This window comes from Budorcas taxicolor, chromosome 1 (assembly GCF_023091745.1).
Source record: "Budorcas taxicolor isolate Tak-1 chromosome 1, Takin1.1, whole genome shotgun sequence".
In the NCBI taxonomy this organism is placed as follows: domain Eukaryota; kingdom Metazoa; phylum Chordata; class Mammalia; order Artiodactyla; family Bovidae; genus Budorcas; species Budorcas taxicolor.
Genome location: NC_068910.1, coordinates 181,982,655 through 182,004,140, shown reverse-complemented (window position 1 = coordinate 182,004,140; position 21,486 = coordinate 181,982,655). Strand labels below are relative to the sequence as shown.

Here is a 21,486-nt window from a genome sequence, read left to right as displayed (position 1 = left end):
GGCTGAGCACACCTGCTTGCCATGAAGGAGGAACAGGACTCCTGGCTTTTTTAGTGGACAGGCTCCAGTTCCAAACAAGAAGTATTTTTCTGCATCCTGGATGGTTTGTAAATGTCCCACTGGACAGTCGTGTGAATGAGAAATTTGTTTATAGTTGTTCAGCCACTAAGTCACGTCTGACTCTTTAGTGACCCCATGGGCTGTAGCCCACCAGGTTCCTCTGTCCAGGGGATTTCCCAGGCAAGAATACTGGAGTGGGTTGCCGTTTCCTTCTTCAGGGGATCTTCCCCACCCAGGGGTGGAACCCTAGTCTCCTGCATTGGCAGGCAGGTTCTTTACCACTGAGCCACCAGGGAAGCCCCTGTTTATACTTATACAAGCATACAACCTAACTTGATCACACTGCATTTTTTTTTTTTTTTGCAAAGTTTTGATAAACACTGAGATCTGGGGGGATGTAACTAAAGTACAAATGGCTAGAAGGATGTACTTTGTTTTGTATATAATTTCACCAGGATTGTTCACTATTTTGGAAAAATCACGAGCAGCTTTGAACACCAGGTCAGTGCGTTTGTTTGTACCTGTGACATTCTTGATGGTTTTATGTACAAGTACAAACATCTGGTTCTTTCATGTCTTCCAATGTGACTGTGTTTGGTTTGGTTTCTCACTTGTTAAATATACATATTATTCTCCTCTTAGAAATTATTTACCTCTCCTAATAATATAGTTAATAACTTTCATTGAAATTTTAAAATTGTAAGTAGACTATGTTACCTGTGAATTTTATTTCTAGTTGGAAAAGGGGGTACTATTGCAGCATAACAAACTGACACAAAGTTATTGGCTGAACACCACACAAATTTATTCGCTCCAGTTTCCATGGGCAGCGGTGCAGCATACCTTCAGCTGGATCTTCTGCTCAGGACCTCGAAAGACTGAAATAAAGGAAGGTGTTTGCTGGCTGTGTTCTCATCCAGAGAGTCAACTAGGGCAAGATCCACTCTAAGATCACTCGGGTTGTTGGCAAAATTCAGTTCCCTGTGGTTGTAGGGCTGTGCTTAGTTGCTCAGTTGTGTCTGACTCTTTGTGACCCCATGGACTGTAGCCCACCAGGCTCCTCTGTCCATGGGGATTTTCCAGGCAAGAATACTGGAGTGGGTTGCCATGCCCTCCTCCAGGGGATCTTCCCCACCCAGGGACTGAACCCAGGTTTTCTGCTTGGCAGGCAGGTTCTTTCCCACTGAGCCACAGGGAAGCCCAGTTGTGGTTGTAGGATCAGGGTCCCTATTTCCTTGCTGACAAACGACCAGGATTGCTCTTAGCATCTAGAAGCTTCCCGCAGATTCTTGCCAGGTGGCTCTTCCTGCAGACCCTCTAACAATGTAGCAGTTTGTTTAAGAGCATCTAATATTTTGCCTTCTTTTAAAGGTCAGGCTGATTTGAGACTGTCTTCTTTTTTATTAAATCGCATTCAATTGATTAGTAATCCCTTATCATAGGGCTGACACCTCACTATATTCATTCATCCAGCTCATACCATAGGGTAGGAGATTACGGAAAGTGTGTACCTCAGGGGTATGAATTTCATAATTCTGCTTGCTACAGCTGGTAATTAAATATCTATTATAGAAAGGGGGCATTGGGTCTTAGAGGGCTGAAGAACATTACATGCCATGAAAGGAAGTTTTTGACATATATTTATCTTACTTATGCCTCAAAACCACCTTTTGAGGTAGATAATATTTTTCTAGTAACTCTCCCCAAAGCCAGTGTGAAATACTGCTTAGGTTGCTTTTAAAAATGCTTAGAGCACCAGCACAGCAGGATAGAACAAAAGAAGAAAAATTTAAGCTTTGCTAAACTTATCTGGAATTTGCAAAACCTAAAAATTTAGAGAGAATAAAAGTGTTATAATGAGAGCATGCATGAAAGTTTTCTTCTTTTAGTATTTTACATTTTAATTAAAAATAAAAAACCTCTTAGCTTACAAACTTGAAATAATTCCACCAATGCCTGCAGCCACCACCTTCCCACCACACACACACTTCCATTTTACAGCTAGTATTTATTGCGCACTCCTTAGCGGCCAGTCTCTATTTTTTTTTTAAAGCGAAATGTTAGTTGCTCAGTTGTGTCCAACTCTTTGCAACCACATGGACTGTAGCCCACCAGGCTCCTCTGTCCATGAGATTCTCCAGGAAAGAATACTGGAATGGGTTGCCATTCCCTTCTCCAGGGGATCCTGCCAACCCAGAGATCGAACCTGGGTCTCCAACATTGCAGGCAGATTCTTTACTGTCTGAGTCACCAGGGAAGTCCCAAACTTGGTACAAATTAACTTATCCAATCCAAACAAAAACCCAGTGAGGTGAGTTATATTGTCTCCAATTTACAAATGGGGAAAACGGAGCAAGGCCGCTCAGTAACTCATTCAAGGTCACACAAGTGTCAAAATGGGAGTTGGACCTGGGCAGCCACAGCCTGTGTCCTTAGGAGCTTCACTCTCCTGCCTCCTGGTGAGAAAGCAGAGACTTCAGGAGGATTTATCCAAGGTGTCAAGTCTTGCCCACAGTCCCTCTCCTAGGAAGCAGCTCACAAATTTCAACCTCCAGCCCTTCCACCTCTAGACCCTGTGTCCACGCACCTGCCCTTTGGAGCTCTCTGTTTTGTTTTGAATTTTTTATTGTGGTAAAATATTTGTAACATAAAACATGCCATTTTTTACTTTTAAGTGCATAATTCAGTGACATTAATCACATTCACAGTGTTGTGCAACTTTACCACTATTCATTTCCAAAACATTTTGTATCAACCCAAGCAGAAACATTGTATCCATTAAACAATAACGCCTCACCTGCACCAGCCCCTGCCAACCTCCAATCTACTTTCTGTCTCCATGAATTTGCCTGTTCTAGATATTTTACTAACATGGAATCATATCAATACATGTATGATAAATACAGCACAAACACAAAAATACAATATTTGTCCCTTTGTGGCTGACATTTTATGTAGCTTGTTTCCAAGGCTCTTCCATGTTGTAGCATGTATCAAAATTTTGTTCCTTTTAAGGTTTAATAATATCCCATTGTATGGGGGTGCTGCATTTTGTGTCTCCATTCACCCACTGATGGACACCTGGGTTGTTTCCACCTTTTGGCTGTTGTGAATAGTGCTGCTATGAACATTGGCACACGAGGATCTGAGTCCCTCTTTTCGGTTCTTTGGAGTGTACATTTAGGAATGGAATTGCCCGACCATATGGTAATTGTATGTTTAGATTTTGTTATGTTGCCAAACTGTTTTCTATAGCATCTGTACAATTTTATATCCCCAACGGCAATGTACCAGGGTTCTGATTTCTCCACATACTTCCTCACACTTGTTATTTTTCCTTTTTTAAAAAAAATAATATAGCCATCCTAGTAGATGTGAAGTGGTATCTCACTGTAGTTTGGATTTGCATTTCCTTAATGGCACCCCACTCCAGTACTCTTGCCTGGAAAATCCCATGGATGGAGGAGCCTGGTGGGCTGCAGTCCATGGGGTCGCTAAGAGTTGGACATGACTGAGTGACTTCACTTTCATTCATTGGAGAAGGAAATGGCAACCCACTCCAGTGTTCTTGCCTGGAGAATCCCAGGGACAGGGGAGCCTGGTGGGCTGCCCTCTCTGGGGTCGAACAGAGTCAGACACGACTGAAGCAACTTAACAGTAACAGCAACAGCAATCACTAATGATGTTGAGCATCTTTTCCCATGTTCATCAGCCATTTGTATGTATTCTTTAAAGAAATGTGTATTCAAGTCCTTATTGCATTTTTAAATTGGGTTGTTTACCTTTTGGTTGTTGAGATGTAGTTCCTTACATATTCTGGAGATTGCTTAACTGCTAACTGTTAATACTCAATCACTCCTTGTCAGAAAGCCTCAGAGATTCAGGTAGAGACACACCTGCCTGTAATAAAAGACACAAAGCAGGATGCAGAAGGGAGTGGGAGGTGAGGAGGGACCTGAAGCATCACCTACTGCTCTGTAACCACCTGAGTTCATGCATGCTAAGTCGCTTCAGTCGTGCCTGACTCTTTGACCCTATGGACCGTAGCCCACTAGGCTCCTCTGTCCCTGGGATTCTCTAGACAAGAATGCTACAGTGGGTTGCAATACCCTCCTCTAGGGGATCTTCCCAACCCAGGGACTGAATGTCTCTTGGATTGGCAGATAGATTCTTCACCACTAGCGCCACCCGAGAAGCCCAACCACCTACCCTGCTCTAAAGCCAGCCCCGCACTCCCTTTAAGAAACAGTTGCGCATTCTGCTTCCCAGTGCTCATTACTCTCGACTGCAGAGGCTCTGTCAACCTGCCCAGCACAAGGCGGGGGACCTCCAGCCCAGGTTCCACTGCTCTCCATCCACAATCACAGCCGCAGCAGAGGAACTGGAGGGAGGAGGGGTGTGTCAGTGTGAGAAGGGAGACCAGAGCACCTGCCGTGCGGGAGGATGTCCCTCCTCAGAGGAAGGATCCAAGGCTGAGGAGGGGAAATCCAGGAGGAGGAGATAAGCTTATGGGAGAAATGACAGCAGGGGATGGGGGTGAGGAGACAAGAAAGAAAATCCTGGAAGGAGGAGGGGCAAATATCAGAGAGGAGCAGGCAGTTATAGCCAGACAGGGGAGAAAGGCTTCCTTAAACCCACCTGCTGATGAGAGGGCCGAAAAACTCTATGTTTTTTAAAAACTGTCATTTAGTTAGTTACTTTTGGCTGTGCTGGGTCTTCGTTGCTGCGTGCAGTCTTTCCCTAGTTGCAGCGAGTGGGAGCTACTCTTTGTTGCGGTGCATCGGCTGCTCATTGCTCACTGCAGTGGCTTTCCTTATTGCAGAGCACAAGTTTTAGAGTGTGGGGGGCTCAGGGTTGCCGTTCCCGGGCTCTAGGGCACAAGCTTAGTAGTTGTGGAATACAGGCTTAGTTGCTCCGTGGCACGTGGGATCTTTCCAGACCAGGGATCAACCCATGCCTCCTGCATCGGCAGATGAATTGTTTACCACTGATCCTCCAGGGAAGCCCCCGAACTCAATGTTTTAATGATAATGCTCCAAACTTCACCCCAGGCCGTCTTGTACTCCCCTCCTCTTAGACTTGCGGTAACCTTAGCTCGAGGTGAGCAATAACCATTCCAACTTCCTTAACTGTTTGTTCATCAAGCCATAGATAGGGGGCTGAGAAGAGAATGTAAACACTTATTTCTACCACAGGAGGTGAGCCAGACGGCTGCTCCGTCTGGGCAGCCAGGGACACGGCTGGGGCAGCAGTGCAGAGACAGGGCAAATTTCACTGCATCACAGCAACACCTGCCTTCTGTCTGGAGGCAGCGCTGACAGAGGCGGGGAGAAATCAAAGTTTGGCCAAGTGTGATCTATGCTAGATCCTCCAGAATCTGGGGGTGGGGGTGGGCAGGACCCAACGGTTCCTTCCAGGGACTCCCTCCTGCCTTAAAGCTCACCAACAGCTCATGCGAGGGGACTCCAGCTTCAACATAGTCACTGGCTCCTGTGTGATGTTTTCCTAACAGCTGGTGTGCAATTTACCATGTGGCCTAGACTGTAAAGAATCTTTCTGCAATACAGAAAACCCAGGTTCAATCGCTGGGTTGAGAAGAAGGGAATGACAACCCACTCCAGTATTCTTGCCTGGAGAATCTCATGGACAGAGGAGCCTGGCGGGCTACAGTTCTTGGGTCACAAAGAGTCAGACACGACTGAGCAACTAATACTTTCATTTTCTTTTCATGTATAGACCGGTTGCCCCTGGGAGCTGGCAAGGGAAATCTTGACCCAAACCCACCTGCCTGCAGCCCCTGCAGGCAAGGGTACTCCAATAGAGGATGAAGATGGCTCCAGCCAGGCAGCCAGGCTCTGTGAGAGCCACTGGCAGGGACCACATGAGTCACCCAATAGGGGCTGGGGCTGGGGGATGGGATGCAGACAATACAGGCACTTCTGAGAAAAGCAGCAGGTCAGTGAGAAAGACTGAAAGCGCTCAGGCTTCCATTCTGTGATCAGATGTGCTTTTAAGAAAAAAGCTTCAAAGTGATGATTAAATTGGAGGAAATGAGCATAACCTTTTTGTATCAACGTTCCCACTCTCACGCTCATGCGGGCACGACTCTGCGGCGATATGACTAATTTTGTGGCTTGCCTGAACAGGTGTGCAGAATAATTACAACATTGGGAAGGCCTCAGTTTAAATGTTTGGTGTTGCCAGTGGCTGTTCTGGGTTCTTTCCTGTATTATTTTAGTTTACTGCACAAGTCATAACCCTGAGAGGAAACTGAGGCTTGGCAAGGTTCCCTGACTCAGAAGGGAGCAAGCAAGATGCACTGATCTGGGAAGGCTCAGGATGGAGAAACAAAGCCTGGCTATGGAAAAGGGGTGGATGGAGTGACCAGGCTGGAGGCGGAACATGGTGCCTTGGAGGATGGTGGCATCAGGAGCAGTCCTGACCCAAGCCACTGGGACACCAGCTGGCCTCTGAGAGGACTGCAGGAGGCCACAGGTAGAGGCCAGAAGGAAAGAAACTGTGTATACAGATGGGGCTTCTTTTTTGTCAGCCTCCAAGTATGTAACATGAAATTTGGCATATGGTAGCCTCAGTATCAGAGAAGGCGATGGCACCCCACTCCAGTACTCTTGCCTGGAAAATCCCATGGACGGAGGAGCCTGGTATGCTGCAGTTCATGGGGTCGCGAAGAGTTGGACACGACTGAGCGTCTTCACTTTCACTCTTCACTTTCATGCATTGGAGAAGGAAATGGCAACCCACTCCAATGTTCTTGTCTGGAGAATCCCAGGGACAGAAGAGCCTGGTGCACTGCCATCTATGGGGTCACACAGAGTCGGACACAACTGAAGCGACTTAGCAGCAGCAGCAGAAGCAACCTCAATATATACTTGTTGAATGAACAAGAGAGTGAATGGTAAAAGAGGCACTAACAAGAAGCGAGTGTACCAGTCCTCCAACAATGGGGAAACCAGCTCATCCTTCAGGAAGAACCTCAGAGAAAGGGAATAAGTATGGACCTTAAGCAGAGGCTGGTGGGTAGCTTCCATGATAACCAATGCTGACCTCTGACTCCTGTTATTCAAGCTTGTGCGACTTCCTCCCCTTAAGGAAGGGCTGGACTTACTGACTTGTTTCTAAGTTTATGGCTGATTTAGTGAGAAATTCCTCCAAAGACTGGGTCACAAATCTGTCACTGAGTCGAGCCTGGGTCTGCTCACCCAGCATGCAGTAAGACCCATCTGCTGACGCTGCGTCTGGGTGAAGAAAAGTCTGACATTTATTGCAGACACCCACAAAGGGAGCGGGCCACTCACTGTTGGAAGATTGAACTCCCTGATGACTTCAGGCAAAGGTGTTCAAAGACAGGGTGAGGGAGAGGGTCGTGGGATGGATGATGTTTGGAGAATCTCAATTATCAGTTTCCAGGCTCCAACAAGTCTAGGGCTACACGTTGGTGTTCAGCATTCAGTTAACTTCTACCTGGTGGGGGTTTTAGTATCTGCAAAACAACTTACGCGTGTGCGTCAGACTTATTTTTACTTTTGAAACAGAACTGGGAGTCCCTGTGACTGATTTGGTGTTGAAATTATGGTTACTCTCCTGCCTGACTGTCCTATCTTTGTTTCAGCATTCTTTGCTTCCCTAAACATTAACCACTAGGGCCTGTTCTTTGTTCTACATGAGGGCCTAGGAGGTCACAGTATATTTCATGACTGAATTTCCCAATCAGCAGTAAGTGGGGACACAGAGGAGTCTCCCCTGAGAAGCTCCTGCAGGGTCCTGCTCAATTTCAAATCTAGTGGTTTCTATCTTAGGGGCTTCTTCTGTCTTGCTCACTCAGACAGAAGCCAACTGCTCTGTTGTATAAGCCGCCCTAAGGAAAGACTCACATGGCAAAGAACTGAGGGGCAGCTCCAGCCAAGAGCCAGCCAGGAACCAAGGTCCTCAGTCCAACAGCCCATGAGTGTCCAACTCTTTCTGACCCTATGGACTACAGCCTGCCAAGCTCCTCTGTTCATTGGATTCTTCAGGCAAGAATACTGGAATGGCTGCCATTTCCTACCCAGGGGATCTTCCTGACCCAAGGATCAAACCTAGGTGTCCTATGTCTCCTGCACTGGCAAGCAGATTCTTTACCACTGACCCATCTGGGAAGCTGGCCCACAAGGAACTAGATTCTTCCAACAGCAACGTGAATGAGTTTAGAAGCTTATTCTCCCCCAGCCAAGTCTTCAGATGAGACCACAGCCCCCAGCTGACAGCTTGACAGCGACCACACGAGGGCTTTAAAGCCAGAGGCACCAGCTGAGCCCCACTTAATCCCTGCCCCACAGAAACTATCAGATAATAAATGTGAGTTATTTTAAGTCGCTATGTTTAAAGAGTCATTTGTTCTTTAGTGAGAGGCTATAAACAAATGAGAGGTACAAAGCTACAACTGATTAAAAGTAGGTGAAGCCCATTCACAAATCTAGTTACATGCTGACACACCTGAGCATTAAACCAGTTTTTCTGAGACGGAGCAGAACCCTTGATCTATAGATAAAAGAACACTATGTGTAAGGATAAGAAGAGGCAGGTTATTCCAACAGGAGAAAATACCCAAATGAGCACTGTTCCTTCAAAAACAGTCACCTTGGGTGAGTGGACACATTCTGGTAATACCATTGTTCCAACCACATCTGAAATAACTCTTAGATATTCCACTGTGAACAGCAAAGAGGTTGTTGATGACATCTCAGTAGTAACAGATACCCGAAGACAGGAACCTTGACTTCTCTGGTGGCTCAGATGGTAAAGAATCTGCCTGCAGTGCAGGAGACCCGAGTTCAATCCCTGGGTTGGGAATACCCCTAGAGAAGGAAAGGGCAACCCACTCCAGTATTCTTGGCCTGGGAAATCCCATGGACAGAGGAATTTGGGCTATAGTCCATGAGATCGCAAACAGTCAGACATGACTAAACAACTTTCACTCCACTTCAAAGCATCTTCCTGAGGCTATGCTAACCCTGGTAAGCTCCAAGAGAGTTCAGGCCTGGGGCATAGGCAGCCTAGAGCATCGTGGTACCTGTGGAGCTTTAGCTCAGAAAATCCTTCTGTTTCTCTCTCTGCCGAACTGGCTGAGCAAGACACGAGTGGAGAAAATTCCTTGAGTCTAAAGTAGAAGAGAGCTTTCCCACAGCGGTTTGTAGCGGGGTGCTTACTAGTGAGCCCCAAGACCCTGGTTTCCTGAAGCCTCTGGACCAGAGAGCGTGGAGCATCACTGTGACCATCTCATTGGCTGCTGTGCAGGGGTGAGCTGCGGGTGAGTGGCGAAGGGGGTGCCCTCCCCCCTACCATGTGGGCAGCTCCACCCCACATAGAGGGTGGCAGTGCCTGCCTGGATGAGGGGCTTATGCAGATGCCAGAAGAGTCTCTCTCCAGGGACCCAAGAAGCAAGGGGCTCCTGGCCTTCACAGCTCCCTAATCTCTCTCTCTGTATCCATGGGCTACTTCTGGCTCCTGGCTTCAAAGTAAGCCCTCTAACCACGCGTGCACATTCCCTCTGCACAAGGTTGTTGTTGCTCAGTCGCTAAGTCGTGTCTGACTCTTTGTCACCCCATGGACTGGAGCACACCAGGTTTCCCTGACCTCCAGTAGCTCCCAGAGTTTGCTCAAGTTCATGTCCTTCGACTCGGTGATGCTATCTAACCATTTTATCCTCTGCTGCCCTCTTCTCCTTTTGCCTTCCATCTTTCTCAGCATCAGGGACTGTTTCAATGAGTTGGCTCTTCAAATCGGATGGCCAAAGTATTGGAGCTTCAACATCAGTCCTTCCAATGAGTATATTCAGGATTGATTACCTTTAGGATTAATTGGTTTGATCTCTTGGCTGTCTAACGGATTCTCCAGAACCACAATTCAAAAGCATTAATTCTTTGGCACTCAGCCTTTTATATAGTTCAACTCTTACATCTGTATATGACTACTGGAAAAACCTCTCCACATTAGAGCTCCTTATTTTGAGATACTTGATTTGAAAATGTTTCACTGAAATCAAAATATATTCCCCTTATCCAGGAAATGCCAACATTCTCCATCTCGAAAGAAGAGGAATAGAGTTGGATTCTCTTTTGTCATAAATTTAGATGGAGTAAACTTTTGAATGGCTGTGAAACTAATCTTAAAAATTGCATCACTCTCCTTTGCAGACAAAGTCATTGATGGTGACTGTCAAAATTCTAAAGAGGTTATTATTAAGAAGTCTTGAGGAATTGCTGCAAACACAAATCTGATCCTAGAGAGTTATGTAGGGAATTTCCCTGGTGGTCCAGCAGTTAGGACTCTGAGCTTTCATGGCAAGGGGGCACAGGCGGCCAAAAATAAAGAAAGAAAGGAAGGAAGGTAGAAAACCATGTAGACAGAAGCAAACAATCCTCTTACTTAAAATGTTCAAAGATTTTATTTGCAAGTTTCATATAAGTTCAATACTTCCTATAATATTTTAATAAAAAAATGAATTTTCATCAGCCTTCCATACAGATGCTTCTAGATATCCTCCAGTTCTAGTTTTTAGTTCTGACATTAGCCCTTTCAATGTATTTATGATATATAAATGATTGAAGCTTGGGGACAGAATAAGTTCAACTGCTTCAGGGTGCACCTCTGGAGGTGGGAGAGTAAAAGGCTGTACCCTAGGCTCCTCTCAGTTGCGTGGGTACCAGGGAGAGTCTAAGAGGGCACTCTTCAAAGACAACTTGAGCATTCCACCTCCTCTCCCATCAGAGAGCTCCAGCCCCAGCACCAAGGCCAGATTCTGTTTACCCCCTCTCCCCTTCTCCCATAGCCACTAATGGAGGTGGTGAGTCGTCATCCTCTGAGGGTGGATTAATCTCCAGAAAAGCTTTGAGACACCTGCGGCTATATTCTAATGAATAAAACACATTTTAAGATGGCTAATAACATTTGGAATCCCAAAGAGGCATGACATAAATTGATTTTTTTTTCCTTGGGTATGTTTTCTAAGTGGACTCAGAGGGCAATTTCCTAAGCCAAGTGCTTTGATGCCTGTAATAATCATATTGGTACTTGTGATTTGCAGGAAAAGTGTCAATTAGATACAGGAGGTCTAAGATGGTTAATTAAATTCATTCCCATTGCTTTATAGCTGTACCTCTCAGGATACACAAAACCAATGCTCTAAACAGAGGTTTCAAAGAGGCAACTAAAATAATTTTACTGTTGTTTCTAATGAAGTTTTAACAGTTGCATTTATAGCTCATTAATGGCATCAATCACTTAGGGGTTATCTTCATAAAAAAGTAGAAATGATAACAGCTTCAGTTAAGACTTATTGCAAAACACTGAAACTACCTGCTATTAATTTATACAAATTTCCAGCTAAAGATAGTTTGCTCAGAAGACAATTACAATTCATAAGAGAGTGAGTCAAGGGAAAGGAGATGTGGGGGCAGTGCCTGGTAACAAAGCAAAAAAAAAAAAAAAGATCCTGAAACGACATTGATTTGTCCCAGAACTCCAGAGCAACTACAGGATTTTTCCATCTTTTGACTTAGTTTATTCTATCTTTCCCATTTGTTTAAAATATATGTTTGTTCGCTGTTAATTATGAAAATGTATGTTTATTCTGGGAAAACAATGAGAACAGTGCAAAGTAAAATTGAAAGTTCGCCTGAATTTCTTTAATATGAAATATGATTAATTACAATTTTAACACCCTCCCCCTCTGCTTTACTCCACAGTTCTGGTTTTTCTCACGTTCGCTCTGTTCTGCTTCCCGCCCCGCAAGGTCTCCTCCTCTCCCACTTGGGCGTTCGTTTCAGATTTCTTAGTGGGTCCAGCCCAGCCTCCGGAGGGTCATTCCTGACGCAGGCAGCTCTTTTAAGGCGGGCTCTCCGCGCCACTGGCTCCCTCTTGTGGCTCTCGCAGGGCACTGCATACCACTGAAGGGAGGTCTGACCTTGGAAGCTGCTGCTGCTAAGTCGCTTCTGTCGCGTCCGACTCTGCGACCTCATAGACAGCAGCCCACCAGGCTCCCCCGTCCCTGGGATTCTCCAGGTAAGAACACTGGAGTGGGTTGCCATTTCCTTCTCCAATGCATGAAAGGAAAGGTGAAAGTGAAGTCGTTCAGTCGTGTCCGACTGTTACGACCCCATGGACTGCAGCCCACCAGGCTCCTCCGTCCATGGGATTTTCCAGGCAAGAGTACTGCAGTGGGGTGCCATTGCCTTCTCCGACCTTGGAAGAGCAGATCCCAAGAGGCAAGTGAACTGAACACTCAGGACTCCACCAAGTTTCCACCTTCTAACTGAAAAGACACTTCCAGAGAGCAGTTTGAGTCTCCTAATAAATGTTAGGTTAGCTCTGATTCCTTTTCAATCTTTAGATTTCTCAGTTTCTCCAAGGCTTTCCAAGAAGTATCAAAAATGCCTTGTTTAATTGAAATTTCCTCAAACAGTAGAACTTAAATGTTCTAGATAAATGTGATGGATGTGTTAATGAACTAAACAGGGGAATACTTTCCCTATCTATATGTATATCAAATCACCGCGATGTACACTTTAAATAGTTTACAGTTTTATATGTCAACTTGGTCTCAATAAACCTGGGGGTGGAAGGCGGAGTATAGCCTGCAGGACTGAAGTGTGTGTGTTTGTGTGTGTGTGAATGTATGTGTGAGAGAAGGGTGTGTGTGTGTGTGTGTGTGTTGTGTGTAGGCGTAACTAGGAGGAGAGACAAAGGAGAGGAGAGTTGATGAAAGCTGCTGTATCAGTTTATAAGTCTTCTGGAAGGACTTCAAAATTCATTTGCTTAATATACAGATATTAAATACTCAGAATATGCCGGCACTGGGGATGCCGAAACATACCCAGCACGTTGCTACTACCAAGGTGCTCTTTTAAGCTAATGGGAGAAATGCTGCTCTAGGAACAAGCTCTGAATGACAGGCAGTCAGAGCTGGGAGGCTGAGCCTCTTCTCCAACCACTGTGCGGCATCGGGACCTTCCAGTGAGTCACTTAATCTCTCTGCATCTCAGTGTTCTCATCTCTAAAATGAGGACGAATCTCCTTCGTATTTGTCTTCATCGGCTTATGAAAGTCAGCTGAACTAATGAATATGTGAAAGCGCTCCAAGAACTCCACAGCAATGTTAACTAGTTGCTGTTAGTATTCTCAATATAATGTGAGGGTCCCTACCAAAAAAAAAACACCAACTTGTATATCTATCACTTCCCTACAGCCTGTGCTTGACACTCTCATCTAAGGAGAGTTTCACTCCTTCAGGGGTCGTTTTTGCTGGGATCATGGGTTGTTACCTGCGAGCACAATGTTAATTTGTCAGATTAACTCATCCGTGGGCTTCCCTGGTAGCTCAGTTGGTAAAAAATCTGCCTGCAATGCAGGAGACTTGTTTCTATCCTTGGGTTGGGAAGATGCCCTCGTGAAGGAAAGGGCAACTCACTCCAGTATTCCTGCCTGGAGACTTCCATGGACAGAGGAGCCTGGAGCGCTACAGTGCATGGGGTTGCAAGAGTCAGACATAGCTGCGCAACTAAACTACCACCAGCCCATCTGTGGACCACGTCTCCTGGCATCCGCATGGACAGTCTCTCGGGAGCTGGCTCAGGGGCTCACCCCACTCTGTGAAGAGTCTCGCAAGAACTGGCTTGGTGACTAATCCCACATGGCAGGGCAATGTTCCAGTCTTCAGCTGGAACTGTGGTTCCTGACCATCATGTCATCAGTGGCTCCAGCACTGAGGTCTCCCTTTCTCCAAGACTTTCCAGGTGCCATCCCCACTTGGGCTGGCTTTACTCTGAATTCTTTTTGGCATTGCTGCTGCTGCCGTGGTGAAGTGACCCTTAACCAGTTCTACAATGCAAGGTTGTAGCAGGGACTGACATGCCCAGCCCACATCTCCTTGGTGCTCGCCTCAAAATACCTATTGCTACTTTTGTAAATACCTAATTTTGCTCTGCTGAGGGCTGTTTTGGGCTGCCAAGGAGTTAATGTCCCCCAGACACAGCCCTCAAGCAGTGATAGGTGAGATGTGGGTGGATAAACACATTAGCTTCCTCATCCCTCAGGACAGTGGATAACTCTGAGGAATGTTCCAGAATATTTCCCAGTGCCATTAGCCTCAGTGTTCTCCAGAGGGCACCTATTGGATTATATTCCCTTTATTAGGCCCCTGCCCTTCTTTGTGGTGCTTCCTGGGATCCTCTCAAAAATAAAATATTTAGACTCAAATCCATCTATCAAGTATCCTGATGGTGTGAAAGATTGAAGGCAAAGGAGAAGAGGATGGCTGAGGATAAGATGGTTAGATAGTATCACCGACTCAATGGACGTGACTTTGAGCAAACTCTGGGAGATAGTGGAGGACAGAGGAGCCTGGCGTGCTGCAGTCCATGGGGTCGCAAGAGTCAGAAACAACTTAGCAGCTGAACAACCACAATAACATAAGACAGTAGGTGTGGAAGTTGTCCTGGATGAACACCCTGAGGATGGAATTGTGGAACTGGATCACTTATCAGCCCAATATTGCAGACCCCATTGTTGGTGTTAAGGGAAGTTCTGAAAGGTTCTCTAAGGTTCTTATCTCACTCAGCTTTGGATGAGTTCTCTAAAATCCTCATCTGCAGTGAGTTCAGATGGAATCTGCTGGAAGGAGGTGCATCAGCTCATGCAATGGCTCCGGCACGCCTAAGTCTAGAGAGTTGCTGAGTTGTTGTTAACTACTGTTGAAACCTAAAGGAAGAAAACAACAGGCTCAGCGCAGCCAACCGTCAGCTTAGAACATAGTGTGAAAACCCGAAGGCTTCCATGGCAGCATTTTTTAAAATCCTCACCTTCTGCAGCTGAAGGGCTGCTCAGGAAGAAAACCAGGTCTGGGACCTGATTTTCAGAGCATTGCAGTAACAGAGGAGGTTGGATCACAGCCGTGGCGTGTCTCCTGCAGGGAAGCGAGGGTCCTGAGAAGGAGGAAGTGGGACCCAGAACCTGAGATGGGAAACCCTGGGAGGCGAGCCTAAGAGCCTGAACCCTCCTTGGAGCTTTGGGCTGGCAGAAGTCATCCCCTCCCACTTGCTAGAGGAGAACAGTTGCCCCTCACCGGGGAGTTAAAGGCCTCCCCCAGCCAAATACCTTGTTAGAGAGTGTTCGCTGTCCTAAAGACCTGCTCTGTGACTCCTCAGTGCTGCTAGATCAACAATTATGGTCAAGTGTCAGAAAGGCTTGGGTCGAAGGAAAGAGATGGGGCTCACCCAAACAGCCACAGGACCTGGCCTGAGGGTTGACGGGCTCTAGGTGAGTCCTACTGTGCATCCAACCTGTTTCTACAGGGAGAGTCTGAGGCATCTTTTCCCAAGGTCATGTTCAATGCCTTCATGTCGGTGGCTGGAAATTAGCCATGGTTGGAGCATGCTGCTGCTGCTAAGTCACTTCAGTCGTGTCTGACTCTGTGTGACCCCATAAACGGAAGCCCACCAGGCTCCCCCATCCCTGGGACTCTCCAGGCAAGAACACTGGAGTGGGTTGCCATTTCTTTCTCCAATGCATGAAAGTGAAAAGTGAAAGTGAAGTCGCTCAGTCGTGTCCGACTCTTAGCGATGGACTACATAAAAATCAGTAAAGGCCACATGTTCAGGCAAGGGCTTTTTTCCTTTTCTCCTCCTTCTCCCGTACCGCCCCCTCCTCCTCTTTCTCCTCCTTTGTGGAGAGCGGGTTTACCAGCATACCACTGAAATGGGGAAGAGATCTCCGTGTGGTTCACAGGCCCAGTTTGGACCCACTTTGAGACTGACTTGAGACATTTATCACACGGCTTTGTGTACATCACTCTAACAGGGGGCCATGGTGGTGTTTTGGGTCCTCTGTTATCAGTACCAACTCAGATCCTTGAAAGAACTAGGTAGTCTCCTTTCCCTAGCATAGAATTACTGTGGTAAATGGCTGTGGGATCTGGGGGGAGATTAGGGGATGAGCTTCCCAATACATCTGATGTGGTATGTTGTAGGATTCTTCCTGAAAAGCACCTGTGTGTGTGTGTGTGTGTGTGTTAGTCACTTCAGTTGTGTCCCACTCTTTGCGACCCAGGGGACTATAGCCCACCAGGCTCCTCTCTGTTCATGGGATTCTCCAGGCAAGAAATACTGGAGTGGGTTGCCATGCCCTCCTCCAGGGGATCTTCCCAACAGGGAATCGAACTTGTGTCTCTCGTCTCCTGCATCGGCAGGCAGATGTCCCCCGTCGTCACCACTGACTGTCATCACGCCACTCCTGCATTTACCACCCGCACCACCTGGGAAGGCTGAAAAGGACCTGATCCCTCCTTTAATAATGTGCTCTGGGTCTGAGAACTGACTCCTATCTAAAGACTGGAGGAGAGATGGTGATTTTTCACAGTGGCAGCTGATACCAGCCTTCTGCTCATTTGCTCTTGACCTTTTTGGATACACAGGTCAAGCAGCACTGCCAAGGGCTGCCTATGACCTCATCCCTAGACACACTGGTCTGTCGCCACCAGAGGCCCTTGCAGGTCAAAGCCCATAGATTGTGCTTCTGCCTTGTGTCTCACTATGAGTTACTTCCAGCTTGCTGCTGATGATTAAGTGCCTCCAGTTGGCCTTCAGTACTTCAGGATGAACATGGAGCCCAAGTCTAATGATGGAGCATCTCCTACAGTCAACCTTGGCCTGTGGAAAACAGCCCCTGCTGTGCTTCTCAGGGATGTCGGTGTCCCCCATCTCTAACTAGTGGATTCCTTATCACTCTAGTAATGAGAGTGTTTTCCCTGCCCTCACCAGGATATGAATCCTGAATCATGAGCGCCCCATATCAAGAAACCCTGCCTTACTTGCTGTCTCCCAACCCTGACTCCCAACCCCTCCCAACGCTCTAAAGATCCATCCCCAGATATGTTCTCCCATCCCTCCCTGTGGGCTGCCCTGGTCGCTGAGATGGCAAAGAGTCTGTCTGCAATGTGGGAGACCCAGGTTAAATCCCTGGGTCAGCAAGATCCCCTGGAGAAGGGAATGGAAACCCACTCCAGTATTTTGCCTGGAGAATCCCATGGACAGAGGAGCCTGGCCAGCTGCAGTCCATGGGGAGGCAAAGAGTCAGACAAGACTGAGCAACTAACACTTTCACACTTCACATCCCTCCCTGCATGCAAACAGAATGGATGTATTGGTCGGCTGGCAGAACTCACCAAGAAGTTTATTAGAAATGCAGGATCTCACACTTGTCCGCAACTTATTGAATCAGAACCAGCTTACAAATGCAATACTCCGGGTGATTCATATGTACCTTTAAGGATGAGAAAGCACTGCTTCAGAACTCTCCAGAGACTCCCAGCCGAGTCTTCAGTTCCTTAAGCCTGAATAAAATAGCTATGACTTGCTCCAACACTATTGTCAACGGTCCCCATCAATGGCAGGCAGCTTCTTCACCACTGAGCCACCTGGGAAGTCCCAGGTCTTTATTTTTTAACTGGGCTTTCTTCTCTAACAATTGCCTAATAACATCTCATTGCATTTAGCTCCATGCAGTTTAATTGCAGTTTATTTTCTCTGGTCCCAGATTGATGAGACAAATACCTAAATCCTCTCTAGTTGTGAAGATTCTGTTTTTACCTCCTCCATCACCTTGCCCAGGGCAGGTCCTGAATGAATGGCAGGTCCCCGGTCATCACCATTGACTGTCATCGTTATCACCATTGAGTGCGTCCGTTACATCTCACTTAATCAAGGACCATTTCTACAGAAGGATACACTGAGCAGATAATGCCTTGCTCTAGCTGACCTCATTTCCGCACATATTTTTCCAACGTGACCAGTATGGCTTTTTTTCATCCTCTGACAGGATTCTGTAACTTAATTTGCTTTCACTTATGGTTTTAAATCGCCTTCCCCAGCCATTCCCACTTCCCCCCAACACTTCACTGCTTCTCATCTACCCAGTGCAGCGGGTTCCTTCCTCCTGCTGCCCCTCCACCTTTGCCCACTTACTCGAAGGTTTCTGCTATTGTCAGAACAGCCAAAGACAACAGTGCTTCGACAAGCGAGAAACAGTCTTCACACTCTCAGGATTTCCTATTATGTGATGTGCAGCCTTTTCCAGAAACACAATTGCGCCTAAATATAGAAACTGCCTAGATGCACCTTCATCTCAACACAATGACTCCACGCCACTGGGACTGGCCTTGAACGAGGGCCAACCGCTTTGAAAGGCAGAGACACTCTGTCAGTGGAGGTGAAGGAAGTGGCTTCCAGGGATTTCCACGAGCGGGCAGGCAGCTGTTTACTTATTCCCCATTCTTTTGTTATTTTGTTTGATTTTGCCAGTAAAGCTTGGGGAGGAGGAAGGAAGGAGGAAGAGAGGGGACCACGGACCAGAAGGAAGGAATAGAGGGGTGGGGGGCTAAGGAAGACCAGGAGGCGTCAGTGATAATGATGGGATGGAGGACATGACTCACGAGAAAAGGAGACGTGGCAGGTGACTTGTTGAAGGAGGACGGATGAACTGGAGAAGGAAGAGAGGCAAGATTTCAACGTGCTCTGTAGCCCTCTCTACCCAGCTGGCATGGTCAGGACTTCACAGCAAGGTCCTGGTTTCCTGAGAATAGAGGATGAAGAGGGCCAGTTTTCATGTCAGTGCCAGATTCCAGATTGTTTATTTCCTGCTTTATAATCCCTTGAGTAGCATAACTGCCTCTGGCAAGAGAAATTCTCACCTCTAGCCACACTCCCTTCCATCTGTATGTGCATTTGTTGGGGACAGGGTGATGGAGGAGTTAAAAACAGCATCTTCACAATTAGAGAGGATTTAGGTATCCGTCTCATCAAACTGAGAGCAGAGAAAATAAACTGTAATTAAATTGCATGGAGCGAAATGCAAAGAGATGTTATTAGGCAACTGTTAGAGAAGAAAGCCCAGTTAAAAAATAAAGGGGTTTCCCAGGTGGCTCAGTTGGTGAAGAATCCGTCTGCCAATGCAGGAGACTCAGGTTCAATCCCTGATCTGGGAAGATCCCACATGCCGCAGAGCGACTAAGCCCACGGGCCACAAATACTCAGCCTGTGCTCTAGAGCCCAGGAGCCGCAGCCACTGGAGCCCGTGTACCTGAGAGCCTGTGCACCTCAACAAGAGAAGCAACCGCAGCTAGAGAGCAGCCCTGGCTTGCCACAGTTAGAGAAAAGCACATGCAGCAGCAAAGACCCAGCGCAGCCAAAAATTAAAAAAAAAAAAATTGATTTAAAAAGTAATAAAGACCTGAATTGGATATTGGAGGAGGTGATCCTAGGAGAGAGTTTTTCAGTGATGATTCTGGGAGAACACTTTCTTTTTTTTAACTTTTCGCTTTGTACTTGCTGGTGTACAGCCAGTTAATAATTCTGTGATAATTTCATATGAACAGCAAAGGGACCCAGTCATATCTATTCTCCCCCAAACCACCTTCCCATCCAGCTAGACATGACATTGAGCAGAGTTCCATGTGCTATACAGTACGCCCTTGTTTGTTATCTGTTTTAAACATAGCAGTGTGTACATGACCATCCCAAACTCTCTAAGTATCCCTTCCCCCACTGCCGGTAGCCATAAGTTCGTTTTCTAAGTCTGTGACTCTCCTTCTGTTTTGTAAGTTTATTTGTATCATTTCTTTTTAGATTCCACATACAAGGGATGTCATACGATGTTTCTCCGTCTCTGACTGTCTCACTTCACTCAGTGTGACACTCTTGGAGAACACTTTAAGTAACCTGGAAATTCAGAAGCAGCAGAATTGGTGAGAAGCCAGGAGACAAGTGAGTCAGAAGTTCAGTTCTGTTCAGTTCAGTTCAGTTGCTCAGTCGTGTCTGACTCTTTGCGACCCCGTGAATGGCAGCACGCCGGGCCTCCCTGTCCATCACCAACTCCCGGAGTTCACTCAAACTCATGTCCATCGAGTCGGTGATGCCATCCAGCCATCTCATCCTCTGTCGTTCCCTTCTCCTCCTGCCCCCAATCCCTCCCAGCATCAGGGTCTTTTCCAATGAGTCAACTCTCCAGAAGAAAAATAAGCAGAAAGCTGCGAGTGCCCCCAGCAGGTGGCAAGCTCTCCTGAGTCAGAGTTAAGCAGAACTCAGGTTCTAATCCCATCTCTGCCCACTGCCAATTGGAACTTGTTCTGGAAGTATCTGGAAGTACTTGCCTCACCTTTCTAAGCCTCAGGTGCCCCATCTGTAAAACCAGGACAATGACATGCATTTCACAAGGTGAGGATTGCACAAGGTGTGAATGAAAAGTTCCACTTCCCAAACATTCTGTTCAGAGGATTTACGGGCAGAGTCAAGATTCAGGAGGTGATGAGAAAACAGCTTTGTCCTGAAATCAGGCACGAGACCAGAGAGAAAAGGAAATACGTGAAGGCCAAAACAGAAAGAGTTCAGATTAGACCTGATGAACGAGCAAAAAGTGCTGTGACCCTAGGGACCTAGACTATGCGAGAAGACGAAAAATGGGGGCCGTGGGGAAAGAGCCATGTTCTGGTACATGCTGTGTCTCAGAGCAGGTGAAGAGATGGGGGAAGATCCTCCCTCCAGGACCAATCAGTCCAGCTACTATATGAAGGTAGCTAGAATCGCAACCACGAATGAAGTCATGGACCTCGCTACTGAGCATTGTGTCCCTTATCAATTTATTCCTTCTCAGCGGGGATCCACCCTTCAGTACCTGCTCTGTGATAATAGATAAGACTCTTTTACGATGAGTGCAATGTTAATCTTTATCGGTAGAGGGTGCCAGAGGGACATCGCAGGACAAGGGGGCTTCTCAGTCCTGGTATATTGATCTTTCTTGTTTCCCTCACCCTGGCTGCAGGGCCCGTCAGCAGTGCGCAGCCCACCTCAGCCACTTGCCCAGACTGCAGGCTGTAGAGTTCTCAGGTCTCTGAGACCCCCAGCCTGGGCCCAGTGACCGACTTGCCCCAGCCTTTGTGCTGTGAACACTGTCCTCCAGGCCTCACACTTGCAGTGGAACCCCACCTCCTCCTGTATTCTAATCTCCAGGATCAGCTGGCCTGCACCCCAAAATGCCATTTCCCACCATACTCCCAACGTGAGTGCCGCACACCATTGCAGCACTCACCAGCTTCAGCTCTCCTGCATCCGTGAAATCTTTCTTGCTCGCCTGGTGGCTGAATTCTGACCGAGCAGCCCAGTGAACTTAACCTCCATCTTGTGTGCTCAGCCATGCCTTCTCCAACTGAGCTGCAGCCCCAGCCTTGCTGGGAGCCCCTCTTGCCAAGCTTATTTTGCCCTGAGCGCCCTCTCTTAGAGGATACCCAGTAGGGGTCTCTTTATATCTTCATAGTTACTTTCCTATCAGAATTAATCATTTTTTATATTAAATGTCCCCTATTTGAATTTCTGTGTGGTTTCT

The 21,486-nt window shown here is 46.9% G+C and overlaps 1 long non-coding RNA gene across 1 annotated transcript in view; it reads right to left on the bottom strand.

The window, feature by feature from the left end:
* LOC128053750 (uncharacterized) overlaps positions 1–21,486 on the bottom strand; it is a 417,990-nt gene that overhangs the window by 248,642 nt on the left and 147,862 nt on the right. The window lies entirely within an intron of this gene.